The sequence below is a fragment of the Anas platyrhynchos genome, chromosome 17, assembly GCF_047663525.1.
Source record: "Anas platyrhynchos isolate ZD024472 breed Pekin duck chromosome 17, IASCAAS_PekinDuck_T2T, whole genome shotgun sequence".
In the NCBI taxonomy this organism is placed as follows: domain Eukaryota; kingdom Metazoa; phylum Chordata; class Aves; order Anseriformes; family Anatidae; genus Anas; species Anas platyrhynchos.
In genome coordinates, this window is record NC_092603.1 from 1,341,297 (window position 1) to 1,346,322 (window position 5,026).

Genomic DNA, 5,026 nt, shown 5'->3' on the forward strand with positions numbered 1-5,026 from the left:
AAGAGGGAAAATACATCTAAATATGATACCCTCACCTCCCTGCTTCTTCCTTGGGTGTCTCCCTTGGAAAAATAAAAAATAAAAAATGAATTTCCCACCCTCAAAACATCCTCACTCCAAATTTAATCCACTTTTCTCACTGGATTTTAATCCCAGCGCCAGGTTGATATTTACACTGGAAACCCCCAACGTGAGTTTTGATAACCAGCCCTCCTTTCCCACCCCTCCTAAGCCTCTCCCTTATTGAACACGAGTTTCTCCATCATTTTCTTGAGCTAATAACTTCCACTGCTCCTCTTGAGAGGATACAGCTCGGGCTGCATCATCCCCAGCCCTCCCACACTGCTTCTTTTGGCGGCTGTAATCGGACCCGTTTGCTCGGTGACCGTTTCAAGGAGCAGGCTGATCGGGATGTTTTTAACCTCCCTGAGCTTCATTTCACGTAACCTGAGCTTTTCAACTTGGCTGCCCTGTTCTCAGCTCTGCATTTTTGACATCCTTCTGGATTTCACCCCGATTCTGGCTCACTGACCTTTTTCTGTCCATCCTTGTTAGCAGATAAGTTTCCTTCTTTTTCCAAACTCAGTTGATGTTTTTTAAATTTTCATTTTATCATTTAATATTCTCATTTTATTATCATTTCATATTTCAATATTTCATTTTATCATTTAATTAAAGACTTATTCCTCCCCATTTGACTGTATTCATGCACTTGCACGAATATATTCATGCATTCCTACGCTCCCAAAATGAATTCCTACAGCAGGAAAGGATTCAGTCTTTCTAAACCCATTTGGGTTTAGATTTTCTGCACTCTTTAGCCACAGCCTCCTAGACATACAGAGCCAGAAATAAAGCAATTTTAAGTGCCAGCATGATTTAAAATCCAGATGTGTAAGAAAATTGCCCAGAAAACAGGCATGGCTCAGCAAGCACAAACAGATCTCAGTTGAAATAATCTGCTCTGGTAGTGCCAGAGATAAGATAAATAACTTTTATTTATCGTTGTCCTCCGAGTCTGGCATCTTAAATTTCAGTCCAGACATTCTGAAGTGGAGCAATTCAGAGACCTCAAATGGCAAAGGTTGAAAGTGCTGCAGCTTTTCAAGCCGGAGACATCTCTCCCGGGGTTTTCCACTTGCTCTGCGTGGATTGCGTTTGAAAGGTTTGCTTTTCCAAGCCGCCGAGCAATTTTAGGAGCTGCAAATGGCCAGCAACCTCTTCTCCGAAACGTCTTTGAGGTGCTCCTGGCATTCCTGGCTCCGCCGTCGTGCCCGTGCCCCGGCGTCATGCTCCAAGGTTTTTCTCTCTTGGCACAGCCCAGGGTGCGTGCCTCTGATTTTGTCTCCCCTGCATGCCGAAGCTCTGCTGTCAGGAAGCCTTCGTGGAAATGGCATCTCCTCCACGCTGCTCGCCGTGATCCCCTTTTCCCTCGATCGGGTTTCCCCCAGGGAGGCACCTTCTGTTTCTTCACCCCGTGGCGTTGTTTTTTTTCCCCTCTTGCAAATCCAGAGGGTTTAGCCACCGGGGTTTGATGCCAGGTTTTTCATCCTCAGCTTTAACCCTCACCCTCTCCCATCCCCTACATTTTGGGACGTTTTCACACCTTGAAATCCAGGCTGCACATCGAATTAAATCCCTTTCCTCCAAGGGAGGAGAGCCCCTGTAATAAATAATGCTCCTATAATAATTAAAGCTCCCATTCTTGCTCCTATAATTCCCTTTTCAGCATCACAGCACACCCCTTCTCCATCAACCCACCACCCTCCCTGAGGCTGGAAGTCACCAAATCCCCTCTGATTTTCGTCTTTTGCTCACGTGTCCTCAACTCCTTAATTTTGAGGTGTAAGAATCTGCAAGCTTGCATGTCTCACCAACAGAGCTCCAAGAAAAGATGTTGTGTCCTGGTCCTTAGGGTTCAAGAACTGACATCTACTTCTCCAAGTGATAGTTTTTGATGTTTGGTTTCTTTCTTTTTTTTGGCTTCAACAATTTGGCTCAGCCCATTTGCCTCATTTCTCTCCATTGACTGTACCGAGAGTTTAGGCAACTGACTCAGAGAGAGATCAGATGAACAGAACCGTAAAAAATCTATTTTCTCACTGTTGACGGACAAAAAAGAAATGCACAATGACTAATTCAGGGTGGGATCAGCAATTTTAGACAGCTTTTGCTGACTTCCCGCTGCTTTAACTCAGAGTTAGCCAGCAAAAAGACAAATGAGTCTTTTAGGGATTTATCTATGGGAGTGGTTTGCATTTTGATGCTTATTTGTCCAATTTAAGGAAAACTCGTTGCAGAAATATGTAAAAAAAATCCTTTTTCTTCAGCAAAAGAAAAATTTCAGCTTCAAACCTGTCTCATTATTGCACAAATGGGGGAGCTGTGGGTTTTTGGAGCTAGGTGAGGTATGTGTAGAGAGGCTAAGCTAGATAAATTTGTGATTTTTTTTTTTAAATAGCTCCAAGTGATGAGAAATCCTGGCCACAAGAGGAGATGCCCTCCCCTGTTTGCTGGTCCCAGCGAGCAACGGTGACAGAGGGAAGAAAACCCAAGCTGATTTCACACTTCTCTGTATTTTGGGGCAGGGCAAACCCAAAATTGGTGCCAGCCCATTTCGGAGAGAGAAGATCTCTGAACACAGCACCTGAGATGCTCCAGGACATCCAAACCTCTCGTGTTTGCTAAACAACCCGTGGCAGATACTGGCGATTGGCCTGAAATGACCAGGTCAGACCTCAATTTCTATTCCCCTTCTGGAGAAACCCGTTCCTGCGATGCCTATATAGGGATCCCCGAGACCTCAACCCTCCTTCTCCAACCTCGGCATTTAAGCCAGCTAAAATTAGGTGCTGGGAACGTCCTCCCGCTGCCAGCACAGCTGTCGTGCCCCTCTCGGTCCTTCCAGCAAATCTGGATACCTCTTTCCCAGGGCGCCACAGTCCGAGGATGAACTTGGACTTGCCAAAAATCTCCAGCAGGGACAGCCCCCACCATCCCGGCCCCGTGAGCAAAACAGCCCCAGCTTGGTGAACTTACAGAAATCCACCTGCAGGTCCCGGTAAGCCTTTTTTCTTTCTTTCCACGAGCTCTTGAAAGGCGGGGGAAGGCAAAATTTGGGGAGGATCCTATTCCTGGATGCCTGTCTGGCTGCGTGGGTTCTTATAGGAAACGCTGGGGGGATGCAGAAGAAATGTGATCCCTTCACGGTAGCTGGAAGAAGCTTAGTACAACCTGATCTTTTATAATCCTGTACCTAAATCTGACAATACTGAAAAAACAGGCAAAGGATTAAGAGAGTGAATTCTTTCTTTCTTTCTTTTTTTTTTTTTAATTGTTATTTTATTTTATGACAGTATAATACAGAAATAATTGGGGATGTTTTCTTTGCTCTATCTATTTCTGTACAAATTTAGGTCCTCATAACAGAGTTTATCTGACTCATCCCCCAGTAGGACCTGCAGTTTATGAAAATTATTAAAATTAACACAGCAAACAAAAAGCAATCCATAGATTCCTTTCCAATATTATCCGACACCTTTTCCCACAAATAATTCTTTTTTGTTTTGTTTTGTTTTGTTGGTTTTTTTTTGTTTTGTTTTTGTTTTGTTTTGGTTTTGTTTTGTTTTGTTTTTCCCCTGGTGCTTTTTGTTTTTTGTTTTTTTTTTCACTGCTGCAGCTCACCTGCATCAGCTGTAGCAGATAGGAAGGTTTCGTGTTTTGGGGACCTTGACGAGGTTGTGAACACTGGGATGAAATTATAACGACTTCCCTGTGCAGTTTGGGTGATTTAGGGGAAAAAAAAACCTGATAGTGATGGAGTTTGCCCTCCCTGGTGTATTGATGAGGAACAATCAAAGGCGTTGAATGCAGGAGGGACCAGAGGAGATCCCAGATCTGTGCCAGCCCATCTCCCATGGTGCTCAAATCCATCCTTTTTTAATTTATTTACTTTTTGACTTAAGAAAAGCTGATGCAAAGCATTAGCATGGACTGGAAATCACCACATACACAGTGGAAGAAACAGAGCAGAGAAGGGAAGCTCTTAATAAATATTCAGCTTTGTTTTTCTTTTTCAGCAGATGTACCCTTTAGTCCATTTAGTCTGAAAAATGCCCTCCTTTCCTCATTTAAGGATGTGTTTTTACAATGGTTTTGAGATGGCTGATGCAAAAAAGTCTGAATTTGTGTAAAGCAGGCGCTGGGTAATGTGCTGATCCAGCTCAAAATAAAATAAGTGCTACTTTTTTGGCCAAAACTGATGGTGGCACCACATCCTCCACGTATGGGGCTGCTTCTCATGGTGATAAATGCTACGATTAAATAATTTACAAGACAGAAGGGGCCTAAGGTCATGATCCTGTAGGCAATTAAGGACAGATATCTAAGAGCTGAATCCTTTTTTCTGATCAGTAGGGTGACAGATTTCTATGCACAATAGTTCATCACACCTGTAGCAGTCTTTTTAGGCAGATGTAGACCAATTCATCCAGAATTTCACCATTCATCCAGAACTAGACCAAAGAACGTCTTGAATGACAAAGGAAAACCAGGAAAAAAGCTTCTGTGACCCCATATTTTTCCTCCTTATCATGTTTATTTATATGGGTGAAAATATTCCAGGCACCAGGAACATGTGGTGTGTCTCTGAAGGTCTGGTTTTCCCTGGATGTGATATTTTAATGATGTTTCCTCTCATCCCACCAGGTAGACCAAGCTGTGGGCGCTTGGAGGTTGTTCCAGTTTGGAAGCGAACGTGATGATGGAGTCAGGTATGGCTTGTGAAATTGTATTTGGGCTGTTTTTTGACCTTTCCCTGAGATAATTTCACTGATTTCATTCTATTCTACACTGTCGATGAGGTGTGATTCGATCTCCATCTCTCAGTCAATAAAATAATATTAATTTTTACCTCCAGAGTGATGCTTTTAAGCTAGAAAACCTCTGCTAGTGTATGCAGTGTAAAAAAAAAGCCAAAAATACTTACCATTTTTTTTCTTTATCTCTTCTTTTTAAGGGAAGAGGA

At 43.0% G+C, this 5,026-nt stretch overlaps 1 long non-coding RNA gene across 1 annotated transcript; it reads left to right on the forward strand.

Moving 5' to 3' along the window:
* The first annotated feature begins 2,775 nt into the window (after positions 1–2,775).
* LOC139998933 (uncharacterized) lies at positions 2,776–4,775 on the forward strand. The gene is made up of 2 exons (XR_011803881.1): positions 2,776–3,061; positions 4,708–4,775. It is a non-coding gene; the product is annotated as an uncharacterized lncRNA (long non-coding RNA).
* The last annotated feature ends 251 nt before the right edge of the window (positions 4,776–5,026 follow it).